This window comes from Mixophyes fleayi, chromosome 6 (assembly GCF_038048845.1).
Source record: "Mixophyes fleayi isolate aMixFle1 chromosome 6, aMixFle1.hap1, whole genome shotgun sequence".
NCBI classification, from domain to species: Eukaryota; Metazoa; Chordata; class Amphibia; order Anura; family Limnodynastidae; genus Mixophyes; species Mixophyes fleayi.
In genome coordinates this window covers 216,640,798-216,657,300 of record NC_134407.1, presented here as the reverse complement: position 1 = coordinate 216,657,300, position 16,503 = coordinate 216,640,798, and the positions used below count along the sequence as shown (strand labels likewise).

The window sequence follows — 16,503 nt, the reverse complement described above, 5'->3', positions numbered from 1 at the left end:
AGGGGTGGCCACACCGCTCTCTGTCCTAGAGGCGGCATCATACTGCCGTCTCGCCTCAGACCGGGCAGCATCTTCTGCTCTATATTTAGCATGTTCCGGGCAGCCTCTGCATGTATGCCCTGGCTTTCCACATAGATCACAGGTTCTATCCCGTGGGCACCCACTTGCCTCATGCCCCTCCTCCTTACAATTGCAGCAGAACCAAGCTTTATCACATTCCTCTCGCCTGTGTCCATATTCAAAGCACTTCCGACAGAATGTTGGCTGCCCAGGGTAAAAGAGAAATCCTCTGTTCCCACCGATCGTAAAATTGGCCGGTGGGTACATGACTCCCCCAATGTACTCCGGGTTTTGCTTGAGCTTTACCCAGTACTTGATCTTTCCATTGAATATCTTGTATTCATTCCTTTGCAAATGACCACCCCTTACCTTAGAGCAATAACGAGAAAGAAAGGATTTCAGGAGTTCCAGATCCATAAACGGATTATACACATGAATTGTGAGGGGTATCTCCTGGGCAGAGAACAGCGGAAACATTGTGATCACAGGATTCTCATTCTTAATCTTTAACAGTTCAAAGGTACGCAAACACTCCCTTTCAGTAAAAAAGCTGACATCGTAGAGTCCTTGGGTTACAAAGTCCTGGATACACATGATATCCCGCAATATCTGCACGGAAGCCAATTTCTCCAGCATTTCCTCAACAAGATATTTCAATCCAAATCTTGAACGATTCTTCTATTCCACAATAAAGCGTATCGAATTCTTCAATCCCGGAAGTCCAGCCATATTGCTGCAGCTCAGCAAAATCCAGGTACAGCTACCCAAAACGATCCCTCCTTGACGCCGGGCGGCCCCACGGAAGGACCCCCAGAAAACCTCCTGACCACGCCACATTATCATGACCAGACACGGTCTGCTGGACCATAGCTTCTACAACCGGGCTCACTAACACCTCTGTTACAGGCTGACTGGAAGCCCTAGAGGCCTCAGCTGCATCACGATGCAAAAAACCCTCCTTGTCTCTAAACTGCCAGGACAGTCTCTGCAGACATGATCATTCCTCCCGCACAAGTCAAAGGACTTAGGCACCGGACAATTTCCAGCATGATGTCCCTCCATTTTGCAGTTCCTACAACAGCCCTCCGTCTTTGCACATTCTTCCTTTCGGTGCCCGTATTCAAAACACTTTCGGCAGAAAGTGGGCTGCCCAGGGTAGTTGAGGAACCCTCTATTTCCAGCTATCAAAAAATTGGCAGGAGGGTGGCATGATGCCTCCAATCCCGTCTGCATCCACTCTAAATTTCACCCAAAATTTCAATTTACCGTTAAAGATATCAACAGCATTCTTAAGCTTAACTCCCCCTCTCACTTTTGTGCAGTACCGAAACAAAAAAGCCCAAATTAGGTCAAAGTCCATGAATGGGTTGTACAAGTGCACTGTAACTGGTATTTCTTGTATCGAAAAAAGAGGGTTAATTATCAGTCCTACCAAAGCAGGATCCCCACGCAATGTCTTCAATCTCTCAAAAACCCTCAGACAAGAGCCATTTCTAACAAAGGAGATGTCATAAATACCTTGCGATGGAAAGTCTTGGATGCAAAAAATTTCATGATAAAGATCCACGCCAGCCAATTTCACCAAAATATACTTGGAAATAAACTCCACTCCACAAGCAGATCTTCTCTCCAACGGGACTTGCACACAAATAGAGTTCTTTAAACCTGCCATAATGCAGAAATAGCCTCCACGCTCCGCTCCAACCCCGGATCCCTTCCCGACGTCCCTGCCGAAGGACCCCCGAATCCAACCTTCCAACTACAACACTTGATCGTGTCCAAAAGGCCGAGAAGCGATAACCCAAAATGGGACCCAGAAAAGCGCCCGCTTCTCAGCCAAGCCCAGACAACTGCAGGAGACAGCCACACCACACACGTATACTCTTGAGCGGCGGGGCACAACACTCCATTGCTGCACATTCTAGGCCCGACTAGCCTCAAAAGCCTGACACCTGCACTGGGACCCTCCTTACACCTCTCTGTCTGCAAAGGGACACACATCAGCCAAGGACTTTTCAAACGAGATGCCTGCAGAATTTGCATAAACTCCTCCCTTTGACCATAAGTGCAGCGACGCCCTCTGATTAGTCTGCCGGCCGTTCCGTCCTCGTCTCCCCAGGCAGTTAATCACAATGTCTGCCCAGCTTCTTTCGGAATATTCACAACATGTCACAGAAACAGCACTTAAAGGTACTTCACAATTGTTTCTCGGGGCACCGGGAAGTAAATAGACAAGGAAGCTGCATGCTGCAACAGCAGGATTCTAAAAGGTGTGTCATAATCCTCACTTGCCTTTATTCCGTCACTGGGTCCACAAGAGGGAGACACACTACATGAGATTAATAGTTTCATTCATTTCGGAGATCCAATTGAATTAGCAAATCACAAGTTGCTCCATTAAAGAAATAATTGGATCAAAGCAGTAATCTTTTTGGACAAAGAAAAGGGTCTTCTTATCTGCAAATGCTTGTTTGCAAAGAGATAAGAAACAAAACAACAAAAAGACACAATAAATTGACACGAAATAAGACACAGGAGACACAAATCTGTTCTTATGCTTTTTGGTAGATGAAAAGAGACATGATTCTATTTTTTGATAACTGTATAAGAGAAGTGCATCGGTCCTGGAAGTACTGCAATACCAGATCAATGCGTGGAGTGGACAGAGCAAGCTCTTCTTCCATCTCCCTGTTCTAAAAATCCATTTAATATATGGCCCCCAGATAGGGGGCGTATCGGATATTAAACTGATAAAAACAGATTTATTTATTATTCTTTTTTTTTTAACCACATCAGTGGTTAATCAGCCATGCTAGTTCTCTTGGAACTTTATCAATCCCACTGGGAAAGACAAATCGTGCAACATTTTGTCAGGCTTTAACCTCATCATCGCGGTTAATTTAATAAATAACAAAAAGCAATGTACAATGACATACAACATAATATATCAAAATTACTGACCTTAAACATTTTGCTCATATCTGTCAATATGCTCTCATTTTAGGATTTTCCAAACCCCTTCAGAATCGAAACCTTCACGTTTCTTATCTAACAAAAAAACAATATACATTTTGCCAAGCACCATTCTTACACAATCATTCACACTCAGCTTTTCATTCTTAAACACACTCAAGTTTCTTGCATTCCATAGCACTTCCATTACGCAAGCCATGATCAGCCACATAACTCTCTCATTCACTTTCCCACTAGCTCCCATGCCAAACATAGCCACCTTCCAACACATATACTTAACTCCTGCCAACTCCTTACAAAGACCACCCAAACACTTCCATACTCTATATGCAAAATCACAATTCCACAACACATGCAGTACAGTCTCTCTTGCAGCACACCCCATTCTTGGACACACATCTGAGCTTACTAGATCTCGTTTCTTCATAACATCACGTACCGGTAGTATGTTGTGCATACACATCCATGTAATCTCCCGCTGCTTGTTCGTCATACCATTTGTATCCATCTTTTTCCAAACTACTACAGCCTCACTAGAACGCAAGCATTCAATATTACATACGGTCTCACGTGTTTTAAAGATCTTCTTCACTTTCTTCCGCTGTTTAAAGTCCTCAATTGACACACTCAGTAAATCATGTTCCTTCACGAAACTCTCTATGATCTTGTACCACCAAGGGCACCTAAAAGCCATTGGACTTCTGAGATCTCTCTTGCACCATCCAAGTCCACATAGACTCCATCCAGCTAAGAATTTCAGCATACATGCTGCTTTACTACTTTTCTCCAAAGTTTTTAAAACTATCGCTATATAGTTCAAATGCAGAAAAACTGCAATATCTGGAAAATCCATACCTCCATTCTTTCTTTCTTTCAACACATTCTCTCGTTTCATTCTTTCCATCTTGCATCCCCAAAAGAAAAGAAACAACATTCTATTCATTCTTCTTACACACAACCCTGTGGGGGGGAACACACATGCTACAAACAACAAAATTGGTAATATCACGCTTTTAACAATCAGCACTTTCCCCGTCAAAGACAATTCTCTCATACGCCAAAAATCCAGCTTTTTAGCCACTCTCTTACCACATTCATCCCAACTTTCTTTCCCTTTCAGCTTACTTTTAAACAACACACCTAATACCTTAATCCCACCACGCACACACTCTACTCCGTCCAGCTGGAAACTGTCATTTCCAAAACACTTGAGTTTTGTCTTATCCCAATTGGCCTTAAAGGCCGACGCACTACAAAAGAAACTAACTAATAGTTTTGCTCTTTTCACACTCGCTTCATTCTCACACACAATCGCCACATCATCCATATACCCTAAAACTTTAACTTGTTTTCCTACACTTCCAGGAACAAAAAAACCTCTCATAACTTTATCTTTACGTAATAGCTGTAACAACGGCTCCATAACACAAATAAACAAAATTGCTGACATAGGGCACCCTTGTCTTACCCCTGATCGGATACTGATATCTCTACTCACATTCCCATTCACCATCATACAACTCACTACACCTTCATACAAACTCCTAACACTCCGAATAAACTCAATTGGGAACCCCATTCGTACTAAAACACTGAACATAAAAACATGAGAAACTCTGTCATAGGCTTTTTCAAAATCAAGTGCTAACAACAAACATACTCTTCCCCTCACCATGCAATCTCCTAATACATCACGTAACAACATCAGGTTATCAGTCATCCTTCTGCCTGGTACACCACACGTTTGGTCCTCACCCACCACTTGTTCAATAACCACACGCATCCTTTTTGCCAGGATTTTTGCGAACACTTTATAATCTGCATTAAGCAACGTAATCGGTCTCCAATTACTTAGTGCACGTCTGTCACCTTTCTTGTGTATTAGAACCACTGCTCCTTCTTTCATAGATGGGCTTATTTCCCCCTTCCTAAACATGTACTTACATACTTCAACAAAGTCATTCCCTATAAACTTCCAAAAAATACTATAAAATTCAATCGGAAGACCATCTTTCCCTGGTGTTTTGTTTCGTTTTGCCTTGGCCACAGCATACTTCACCTCATCTAGCTGTATCTCCCTAACCAAGGGAGGAACATCCAATTCATCCAATCTCTCAGTCATACCTTCTAACACCTCATTCATCATATCTCTATCGATCTCTTTTCTGCTGTACAGATCTTCATAGAAATTAACTATCTCACTCATCATACTCTCACGATTCACTTCATTCTCTCCTTTATCAAATACAGTGTTCATATCTCTGCTGGCATTACATGTCTTTTTGAAAAAATATCTCGTACATTTTTCATTTTGTTCTATTGACTCCACTTTGGATCTGAAAATCAACTCACGTCCCCTTTCACTCATAGTTTTACTAATCTCACCTATATCACTCTCACAATCTCATCTCTTACATCCAATCCACCTTCTCGTAGTTTATACAAGAAATTAAGTCTTTTACTACAAACATATCTTCCTTTTTTCTGTCTTGCTATTTTGCAACCCCATTTTATGAAAAAAGATTTGATACAACCTTTAACCCAATCCCACCACCTAAGAATATTCTCAAAATTCCCTTTTTTTGAAACCCAAAACTTATATTTACCATCAAAATCTTTCTTTACATTATCATCATCCAGTAGTCTTGTGCTTAATTTCCACAACCCTCTCCCATACTTTATACCTGAGCCACCTCCTATCTGACAACTCAACATGTCATAATCTGAAAAAATAACATTACATTGGTTAAATTTGTCATATACCACGTTTTGAAAAACAAACATATAATCAATTCGGGATTCGTATCCGCCCCTATCAGCATGATACGTAGCAGGTGGTACGTTCCCCGTACACCTGGATGCAACATCTACTAAAGAGAAATCTAACATCATATCTTTTAGAATTTTTCCATTAACGTCTAAAACAAAATCTGAGCTATTTCTATCGATAATGGTGTTAAAATCACCAACTAAAACAGAAGGCATTCTGCCTGGTAACCATAACTTAAGTTTTTCCAAAAAAATCTTCCTTTCACCCCTATCTGCAGGTGCATAAACACAAAACAATCTAAAATCCCAATTTCTATATTTTGCATAAACCAACAGCGCCTTTCCGTCTTCAATATTTACATAGCTTTTTATCTTGATTTCCTTATTTTTAAACAAGATCCCTACACCATCGTTTTTGTTAATAACTGAACTTGACCATACAGATCCTCCATATGGCCACTCCTCTTTTTTTTGGAGCGTACGATAAGCCACATTCCTGTACACAAATGATATCATGATTACAATTTGCCAACTCTTCAAGTATAGCCGATCTTCTGGCTTTACTTTTGAATACCCTGACTTTAACTGAGGTTATTGACAATTTGACATTACTCATAATAAGAAATTATATATGATAATATACAGCGTAAATCTACAGGACATTATGTACCCCAAGGTTCATCACATATAATTTGTAGCTTATTCCATCCCCATTCTTTGATCATCAAGGCAAGGTAATTGTTGAGCAAATTGTTGAGCCTTCATTCTCACCCGGTTTCTTGGTCCCCATAGCAATTGTACGATTTTACACTTGGCTGCGTGTTTTCCCCAGCTAAAAAACGAGAGGAAGGCACATCTGGGGCATCCACGGGCTGACTGACACTTCCAGATACTGTGGCGGTCTCCGGAACCGTATCCATTGCTCCAGCCTCTTCCCCTTCTATCCGAGGCTTTTTGGAGCAATGAGTTATATGTTCAACAGCTTTCCTCCAAAAATTCACACCGGTCTCACTGCAACTGCTCTCATCTTCAGAGAGAGCACTCCAATCCTGTTTCCCCGAGTCCACTGATAACTTAGGGCTTTCATAGCTCTCAACCATATCACTGCGGGGTGTACTTGTGGTGAAATCCTCAGCTTCCACCGCTGCAGATTCTAGCTCTGATACTGCCGGCCCAGTGACAGATTAAATTGGCACTGCATCGGAGACACCGCTCCCTGCTGCCACGTCCCCAGGCTCAGCTGTTACATCAGATTCATCTTGAATGGCAACCGGCTGTGTTTGCTGGGACACAGTCGCCGAGACGTCTGCACGCATTCTGGTTGACTCATCTGTCATCCAAGCCCTCCGCACAACTCTTTTGGTAGTTGGGCACATCTTGCAAGAATGCCCTGGCTTGCCACAGATATCACAAGTTTTGGCGAATGAACAATTTCCAGCATCGTGACCACTCTGTCTGCAATTCCTGCAGATCTTTCCCGTAGTACAATTTTCCTTTGTGTGTCCATACAGGAAGCATAATCTGCAAAAACTAAGTTGTCCGGGATAATACAGGTAACCTCTGTATCCTCCCACTGTAAAGCTTGCTGGCGGGTGCTTTGTGCCCCCCACACTGTCAGGGTCAGGTTTTACCCTTACCCAAAACCGCAGTTTCCCATTGAAAACACCGTAGCTGTTCCTCTGTTTAGCTCCTCCTTTCACCCTACTACAATAGTTTGACAGAAAGGCCTCAATGAGACCCACCTCCGTGTAGGGATTATACAAATGTACAGTCAAGGGAATTTCCTCTAAAGCAAAAAGAGGGGTCATTTTTACCCACCTCATTATAGGGTCCATCTCCTTGCTTCTTAGCTTTTCATAGACGTTCATACAAAAGTCATGACGATGGAAAGTTACGTCATACAATCCTTGTCTAGGAAAATCCTGGATGCAGAATAGATCGCTTACAGCTGCTCCTCCAAGCCCCTCTAACACATCCTTCACAACGAAATCCAGGCCTTTCTGTATTTTATCAGTGTCCAACTCAAAACGCACGGAATTCTTTAAACCAGCCATCGCTGTTGAAAAATATTGCACCTAGGTACAATCCACCCGAAACACACTGTGCCAAGCACAGATCGCAACCCACAGACTCAGGAGCCCTACAAGATAACCCCTGACAACCTCCAGACCAGGCTGGGCAATAAACCCTACACCTGATTTTAGCAGGAAGGCCGAGAAGCGATAACCCAAAATGGGACCCAGGAAAGCGCCCGCTTCTCAGACTAGGCCTGACAACTGTAGGAGACAGCCACACCATACACTGTATACTTTCTTGAGCGGCGGCGCACAACACTCCATTGCTGCACATTCTAGGCCCGACTAGCCTGAAAACCCTGACACCTTCACTGGGACCCTCCTTACACCTCTCTGTCTGCAAAGGGAGGCACATCAGACAAGGACTTTTCAAACGAGATGCCTGCAGAATTTGCATAAAATCCTCCCCTTGACCATAAGTGCAGCGACGCCCGCCGATTAGTCTGCCTGCCGTTCCGTCCTCGTCTCCCCAGGCAATTAATCACACTGTCTGGCCAGCTTCTTTCGGAATATTCACAACATGTCACAGAAGCAGCACTTCAAGGTGCATCACAATTGTTTCTCGGGTCACCGGGAAGTAAATAGACAAGGAAGCTGCATGCTGCAACAGCAGGGTTCTAAAAGGTGTGTCATAATCCTCACTTGCCTTTATTCCGTCACTGGGTCCACAAGAGGGAGACACACTACGTCAGATTAATAGTTTCATTCATTCGGAGATCCAATTGAATTAGCAAATCACAAGTTGCTCCATTAAAGGAATAATTGGATCAATGCAGTAATCCTTTTGAACAAAGAAAAGGGTCTTCTTAGCTGCAAATGCTTGTTTGCTAAAAGATAAGAAACAAAACAACAAAAAGACACAATAAATTGACACGAAATAAGACACAGGAGACAAAAATCTGTTCTTATGGTTTTTTGTTTCTGAAAAGAGACATGATTCTATTTTTTGATAACTGTATAAGAGAAGTGCACCGGTCCTGGAAGTACTGCAATACCAGGTCAATGCGTGGAGTGGACAGAGCAAGCTCTTCTTCCATCTCCCTGTTCTAAAAATCCATTTAATATATGGCCCCCAGATAGGGGGCGTATCAGATATTAAACTGATAAGAACAGATTTTTATTTATTTATTTATTTTTTTAGAACCATTCAGGTTCGTTACTCAGGCTTTAAACTTCTATCATAGATAGTAAATCATAACTGGTACTACCAGTAGCACTGAGACGATCATCATTATGGCAAAAAATAACATTTTAATCATGTTTGACACATAGAATAACATATTATAGACACAATTTCAGAAAAAAACACCAAACCCCCCCACCAAAACCTAGCCTAAATCTTAACAATATGCTTCCACTTCTTAGTTTTCCAATAACCTTCCGCATCCGCACTCCCACCACCAGTCTTACAATCCACCAAATAACATATATATAATTTACCCAATATCATTCGCAGACAATCTTTCACCTCAAATACTTCATTCTTGTACATATACAAATTCCTCGCATCCCACAACACTTCTCGCACACAAGCCATAATCAACCATAACAGTCTTTCATTAATTTTTCCACTCACACCCATACCAAACAAAGCAACCTTCCACGACATCATACTCAAACCTACCAACTCCTTACACAATCCACTCACCTCCTTCCACACATTCCTCGCAAACACACAATTCCAAAATACATGCATAATCGTCTCTCTCGCACCACATCCACTCCTAGGACAAGGATCCACACGTACTAAATCCCGCTTCTTTTGAACCTCTCACAGGCAATATCCCATGCAAACTCATCCATACAACATCACGCTGTCTATTCGAAACACCTTTCATTCCAACTTTCTTCCACACATTCCCTGCATCAGATGATCTCAAAAAATCGATATTACATACAACATCTTTCTCCTGCAGGCTATTCATCACTTTCTTTCTCTCAATAAAATCTTTCATCCTCAAACCATTCAAACCATACTTTCTAATAAAACTTTCAATCCATTTATACCACACAGGGCAATTGGAGGCCACAGGCACTCTCAAATCCCTTTTATACCATCCTAATCCATACAAAACCCATCCAGCTAAATATTTCGTCATACAAGCAGCCTTACTCTCTTTCCCAATCATCCTAACTAAACATGCAACACAATTCACCCCCAAATACCCTTCAACATTCGGAAAACCAATCCCACCCTTCTTCCAATCTTTCATTACATTCTCTCTCTTCATTCTCTCCATTCGACCACCCCAAAAAAACAGAAACACCCTACTAATCTTCTTCAAGACTCTAACATTCGGGGGAAACACACATGCAACAAAAAGTAACAAAGGCAAAATCACACTCTTAATTACTAACACTTTTCCTGACATAGACAACTCATGCAAACGCCAAAAATTAAACTTATTAGCAATCTTATCACCGCACTCTTCCCAACTTTAAGAACCTTTTAGATCTCTCTCAAACGTGACCCCAAGCACTCTTAAACCCCCTTTCACACACTCAATCCCTTCTACTTCAACCTCACTGTCTCCAAAACACTTAAATTTACTTTTCTCCCAATTTACTTTGAAGGCCGACGCACCACAGAAAATGCCAATTAATAATCTTGCCCTAGCCAGTGCCGCCTTTGTCTCACATACCAGTGTCACATCATCCATATAACCCATCACCTTTAAGCACCTACCCCCACTACCCGGAATAACCATGCCCCTAACCACCTTATCTCTATTGATCATTCGCAACAGAGGCTCAATCACACATATGAACACAATCGGAGACAGTGGGCACCCTTGCCTAACACCCGACTCAACCGTGATTTCCTTACTCACATTACCATTCACAAGTACCTTACTCCTAGCATTCACATACAAACTTCTAACTCTTTCAACCAAAAAACTAGGAAAACCCATTCTCACTAACACGCGAAATATAAACACATGGGACACTCTGTCATAAGCCTTCTCAAAATCTAATGCCATCACCATACATCTCTTCTTTCTCTCCATACAATCCCCAATCACATCCCTCAACAAACACAAATTATCAGCCATTCTTCTCCTAGGCACAGCACATACTTGATCCTCACACACAACCTGCTCCACAACATCTCTCATTCTATTCGCAATCACCTTTGCATACATTTTATAATCCACATTCAACAACGTAATTGGCCTCCAATTGCCCAACATTCTTCTATCACCCTTCTTATATACCAACACCACCACACCTTCTTCCATCAACTAACACACTCTCCCTTCCATCCACATATATCTACACACATCTACCACATCCTTATCCACAAACTCCCACACAAACTAGTAAAACTCCACTGTTAAACCATCCATACGTGGAGTTTTATTCTTCCCAGCAGACATCAACACTTGAACCACCTCATCCTCACTTATCTCTCGACTCAAACTCTCTCTTTCACCTCCATGCACTCTCCCACTCAAAGCATCCAATACTTCACTTTCCAAACTCTCCTCACACACCCTTTGTTTATACAAATCTCTATAAAACTCTTCCACTTCACTCACAATATTATTACCCCTAACTTCCACACCACCTTTATCTAATACAACATTAATATCCTTCCCACTCTTACATACTTTTTTGAAAAAAAACCTAGAACAAGTCTCATCTTTTTCCATAATATCAATGTTAGCTCTAAAACTATTTCTCTTCCCTTTTTGTATAAGTACTTGTTTATCAACTCTCTTTCGGTTTTTATCGCCTTATCCACATCCCTACCTATATCTCTCAGTCTGTACAGATAATATAGTCTCTTATTTGCGTTGTCATATTTCCTCCTCCGCTGCTTAGCCAATCTACATCCCCATTTTTAAAAAAAAACTTTAATCCTTTTCTTAACCCAATCCCACCACCACAACAAATCATTAAACTCATTCTTCCTAGCTCTCCATCTTCCATACTCGCACACAAAATCACTTTTAACCTCTTCATTCTCCAACATACTCACATTCACCTTCCACAACCCTTTCCCATACATCAAATCAGAACCACCCACCACCGTACACCTAATACTCTCATGATCGGAATACGCAACCTTTCATTGCTCATAGTTACTACAACCTAAATTTGAAGATAATAAAAAATAATCTAACCTTGATGCCGACCTACCACTATCAGCCCAATATGTAACAGGAGGAGGCTTAATTTTACACACCTCCACAGCATCATTTAGAGAACAATCAACAATTATGTCTTGTAACATTTTACCTGTCACATCAATTTTATTAACACTACCACCCACACCCCTACTAACAGAACAATTGAAATCACCCACCACCACCAAAGGGACCTTCCCCGGAATAAATAACTTAACCTTCTCCAAGAACTCCGTCCTATCACTTTTCTCAGCAGGAGCGTACACATTCATTATTCGGAGCTTCTACCCTCTGTACACCACAAAAACAATGATACACTTCCCCTCCTCCACAATGACAAAATCCTCCACCAACACCTCATTATTACGAATAAGTACCCCAACACCATCATTTTTGTTCCTACAGGAACCCGACCACAAACAGTGCATTCCTGCAGACACACAACATCACCTCCAAAGGACCAGATATCCTCTAGCACTGCCGCTCTCCTCGCACCACTTTTAATAAGTCTGGAATTTTGCGACACGATAGACAAGGTAATGGAGCGCGGCCGCCCAAGAACTTAGTAATATGTTTTATTCTACAGCGTTTTTTCCCTTTCACCCATTTTCACCGGAGTCTTGTAAGTTCATCATGTTTGAAGCAGTATTGTCCTCTAAAAAACCCGAGCACTGGGCATCTCCAGGGGAAGACACAACAGAGCTCTCAGGACTAGAGCTGACATCCATCTCACTCTGCTCCATTACGTTAGATTCCAGACGAGCTTTCTTACAAGACCTCCCAGCTGGCTCCCCACCCTTTTGGGTTATCACAATAGGACTCTCTGCTTCTCCTTCAGATTTGTCCACTTCAATCATCATACTCGCAGAATCAGACCCCATTTCAGGGCTACTCACTTGTTCAATTTTATCACTTAGGGGCAGATGATACCTTCCCTCCATCCATTCCTCGGCCGCCTGCTCCAGTCCTAATGTGGACAGTATGGACCCATCAGCCTGATCATCACTCCTTGAGGTCGACGGAACCGGTGAAGCACCACCCGCCACAGCGGCTGCATACGACTCAACTTGTCTCGTCACGATAGGCGTCTCCTTTTGGACAGCAGACTCTAGCTGTCCCAAGCCACCACCACACGCAGTGTGACGCGGACACTTCATACACATGTGGCCAGTTTCCCCACAAAAGTCGCAGGTTTTAGGGGCCGGGCAGTTCCCGGCATGGTGACCCTCCTGCTTACAATTTCTGCAGCAGCCCTCGCTCTTCTGACACTCCTCCTTCCTGTGGCCATACTCATAGCACCTAAGGCAGTAGGTGGGCTGATTCGGATAAAACAAGAAACCACAGTTCCCTGCAACAGAAAAGTTCGCAGGGGGGTGCATCACCCCACCAATCCCTTCCGGATCTGGGCGAAGTTTAACCCAAAATTTTACCTTGCCGTTAAATACTCCCAGAACATTCTGAAGCTTATTTCCACCCTTCACTAGAACACAATACCTGTACAAAAAGGCACGGATTAAATCAATCTCCATAAAAGGGTTGTACAGGTGTACTGTCACAGGGATCTCTTGCATGGTGAAGAGCGGACGAAACTCCACATCCCTTAGGATAGGATCGTTTCTCAGGAGCTTAAGTCCCTCAAATACTCTCAAACAGGGTCCAGGCCAACGAAAAGAAACATCATAAAGTCCTTGGGACGGAAAATCCTGAATGCAAAATATTTCCGAAACGATATCCACACCCATCCGCTTTTCCAGAATTTCTCTTCCAATGAATACCAGATTGCACTCACCTCTTCTTCCTTCTCCGACAATAAAACATAGTTTTTCAAACCTGCCATCCTGCAGATAAATACCGGTCTCCACTGTCAAAAAAAAAACGTCACGTGATCCCCTCCCGACGTCCCAGGAGTCCCGGCAAGGACCCCTGAACTAAACCTTCCAGCAACACCAAGCGAGGCAATAAACCTGCACTTGGTCGAAACCAAAAGGCCGAGAAGCGATAACCCAAAATGGGACCCAGGAAAGCGCCCGCTTCTCAGACTAGGCCTGACAACTGTAGGAGACAGCCACACCATACACCGTATACTTTCTTGAGCGGCGGCGCACAACACTCCATTGCTGCACATTCTAGGCCCGACTAGCCTGAAAACCCTGACACCTTCACTGGGACCCTCCTTACACCTCTCTGTCTGCAAAGGGAGGCACATCAGACAAGGACTTTTCAAACGAGATGCCTGCAGAATTTGCATAAACTCCTCCCCTTGACCATAAGTGCAGCGACGCCCGCCGATTAGTCTGCCTGCCGTTCCGTCCTCGTCTCCCCAGGCAATTAATCACACTGTCTGGCCAACTTCTTTCGGAATATTCACAACATGTCACAGAAGCAGCACTTCAAGGTGCATCACAATTGTTTCTCGGGTCACCGGGAAGTAAATAGACAAGGAAGCTGCATGCTGCAACAGCAGGGTTTTAAAAGGTGTGTCATAATCCTCACTTGCCTTTATTCCGTCACTGGGTCCACAAGAGGAAGACACTACGTGAGATTAATAGTTTCATTCATTCGGAGATCCAATTGAATTAGCAAATCACAAGTTGCTCCATTAAAGGAATAATTGGATCAATGCAGTAATCCTTTTGGACAAAGAAAAGGGTCTTCTTATCTGGAAATGCTTGTTTGCTAAGAGATAAGAAACAAAACAACAAAAAGACACAAATTGACACGAAATAAGACACAGGAGACAAAAATCTGTTCTTATGGTTTTTTGTTTCTGAAAAGAGACATGATTCTATTTTTTGATAACTGTATAAGAGAAGTGCACCGGTCCTGGAAGTACTGCAATACCAGGTCAATGCGTGGAGTGGACAGAGCAAGCTCTTCTTCCATCTCCCTGTTCTAAAAATCCATTTAATATATGGCCCCCATATAGGGGGCGTATCAGATATTGAACAGATTTTTTTATTTTTTTTTAAACCATTCAGGTTAAAAAAAAACTGTTGCGTGACTCCCGAAGGAGTCATCCCATCACCTTGGTTCTCAGTGCAACGTCTTTCCAACTCATCACCATGGCTCTAAATTTTATTTTTTTTCATTTTTAGTTATTTTACAGAAACACACAATAAAAACCCAACACCAACTCCCCCACCCATTATGACAAAACCACACCACACTCCACCCTCACCATCTATCTAAGTCTTACCATGTGTTTCCATTTTTTTTTTCCAAATACCTTCTGAATCACTCTCCCCCTAACTCTCTTATCCCACACATACCCCATATACAATTTCCCCAGAATCATCTTGACACATTCATTCACCCCTATTTCATCTTTCTTAAACACATATATATTCCTAACATCCCACAAAGATTCCAGTACACACACCATAAGAAACCATAACACTCTAACATTCATTTTACCACATGCGCCCAGTCCAAACAATGCAACCTTCCATGTCACCTTTCTTACACCAGTTAGCTCCTTGCACAACCCACCTAACCTCTTCCATACTTCTTGCGCATATTTACAATTCCATACCAAATGCATTATACTTTCACACCCTCTGCAATCATTCCTAGGACATTCCTCCGTTCTAGTTAGATCTCTTTTTTTCAATACCTCTCGCACCGGCAACACACCATGCAAACTCATCCACACAATGCTCCTCTGTCTATTATTCAACCCACTCATATTAACTTTCTCCCATGTATCCTTTATCTCTTCCCTTTTTAAACAATCAATATTACACACATTCTCTCTATCACGCAACACTTTCATAACTTTCTTCCTTTCCATAAAGTCCTTCTTACAAATCCCACACAAATCCCATTTTCTCACAAACTTCCCAATCACCTTATACCATTCTCTTAATACAAACGCCATTGGTACTCTCAAATCTCTTTCATGCCACTTGAACTCACACAACATCCATCCAGCCATATATCTAACCATACTCGCTGCCTTACTCTCCTTCCCACTCAATCTTAACACTTGCGCCACATAATTCAAATTCACAAACACCTCCACATTCGGAAAATCCATTCCTCCTTTCATCCTATCCTTTCTCACCACTTCACGCTTCAAACGTTCCATCTTACATCCCCAGAAGAACAGAAACAACATCCTGTCCAACTTCCTCACCACAAGCACACCAGGCGGAAACACATTCGACACATACAGTATCATTGGTAACACAATCGCTTTCACAATCAAAATTTTCCCAGTCATCGTCAAACACCTCAAATTCCAGAAACACAACTTCCTTTCAACTTTCTTTCTCAATTCCTCCCAACTTTCTTTCCCTTTCAGATCCTCATTAAACACCACACCCAGTACTTTTATTCCACCTGCCACACATTCCATCTCATTATCACACACACTTCCCTCCCCAAACATCTTAATTTTGGACTTCCCCCAATTTAGTTTAAAGGCAGACGCCCCATAAAAAAAAACAATTATTAATTTTGCCCTATCCAGCGCTGCCTTGTTTTCCCCCACAATC

The 16,503-nt window shown here is 42.4% G+C and overlaps 2 non-coding genes and 1 pseudogene across 2 annotated transcripts; all 3 read right to left on the bottom strand.

The window, feature by feature from the left end:
* Positions 1 to 2,668: 2,668 nt before the first annotated feature.
* On the bottom strand, positions 2,669 to 2,871 carry LOC142095937 (U2 spliceosomal RNA; annotated as a pseudogene).
* A 5,967-nt stretch (positions 2,872 to 8,838) lies between these two features.
* LOC142095917 (U2 spliceosomal RNA) lies at positions 8,839 to 9,024 on the bottom strand. The gene has a single exon (XR_012678032.1). It is a non-coding gene; the product is annotated as a U2 spliceosomal RNA (small nuclear RNA).
* A 5,790-nt stretch (positions 9,025 to 14,814) lies between these two features.
* LOC142095940 (U2 spliceosomal RNA) lies at positions 14,815 to 14,998 on the bottom strand. The gene has a single exon (XR_012678037.1). It is a non-coding gene; the product is annotated as a U2 spliceosomal RNA (small nuclear RNA).
* Between the last annotated feature and the right edge of the window lie 1,505 nt (positions 14,999 to 16,503).